Source organism: Rhinopithecus roxellana, chromosome 8 (genome assembly GCF_007565055.1).
Source record: "Rhinopithecus roxellana isolate Shanxi Qingling chromosome 8, ASM756505v1, whole genome shotgun sequence".
In the NCBI taxonomy this organism is placed as follows: Eukaryota; Metazoa; Chordata; class Mammalia; order Primates; family Cercopithecidae; genus Rhinopithecus; species Rhinopithecus roxellana.
Window position 1 is genome coordinate 103056196 of NC_044556.1, and position 1177 is coordinate 103057372.

At 30.5% G+C, this 1177-nt stretch overlaps 1 pseudogene; it reads left to right on the forward strand.

Annotated features, from left to right (window-relative positions):
* The first annotated feature begins 273 nt into the window (after positions 1–273).
* Positions 274–429, forward strand: LOC115899256 (annotated as a pseudogene).
* Positions 430–1177: the final 748 nt, after the last annotated feature.

Genomic DNA, 1177 nt, shown 5'->3' on the forward strand with positions numbered 1-1177 from the left:
CCAAGCAAATTATTGAATTTCAACGTAAGTTGGCCCCTCAAGACCTCTTGAGATCCTTTTCATTTTCAAGTTCTGTTTTTCTTTATACAAACAAAATGTATAGTTCTTATTTCATAATAACCTTCCAAGGCGACTAAACTCGATCTTTTACATATTTAAAATATATAATTGGATGCTTCACACAAGATTTTATTTTAAAAGTTGGTTTTATTAAAAATGTTGCTCTTTTCCTTTCTCCGCCATCATGGTGTGTTCTTGACTCTGCTTCTCACCATGTCTTCTCACAAGACTTTCAGGATTAAGCGATTCCTGGCCAAGAAACGAAAGCGAAATCATCCCATTCCCCAGTGGATTCGAATGAAAACTGGAAATAAAATCAGGTACAACTCCAAAAGGAGACATTGGAGAAGAACCAAGCTGGGTCTATAAGGAATTGCACTTGAGATGGCACACATATTTATGCTCTCTGAAGGTCACGATCACGTTATCATATCAAGCTGAAAATGTCACCACTCTCTGGAGAGGTCGACGGGTTTTCCTCTCTGAATCTGTTATGAATGCGTTGGTTGGCTGGGTTCATATATTATCATGAATATTCAAACAAAATTTATAAATTAGTCTTAATATAATCTAGTAACATATTAAAGACAGTATATTATTAACATGGAAGATTAATTCAAGAAATGCAAACAAATTAGAAGGTGGTGATATTTTAACCATAATAAAATCAGAAGAGAAATTATAATTTCCAAATACAGAGTTTCAGCATATACTCCTGATAATATAAGGGGATTTTATTATGGTAACAGGAAAAATGGATATATATCAAAAACAAAAACCTTAGAATAATTATTTATGATAAAGTATTGCAAATATACCTGTAAAATAAAGAACAACACAAATATACTTATCACCATTATTAAATAACATTGCTTTATTAATCGTGGCTCTTACTTTGAGCATAATAACCAATACAATCATTCAAAGTATAAATTAGCTCTACATAAATGGAAAGGAAAACACAAAGTTATCCTTTCTATGTTAAAATATATGACAGAACACATAAAAAGCAAATTCAATAAGGTATCTGGTTATAAAATTTTTAATGTACCATTAATGGTGATAAATTCATTTTAACCAAAGTGATCATTTTTAAACTATAGTGAAATAAATTATT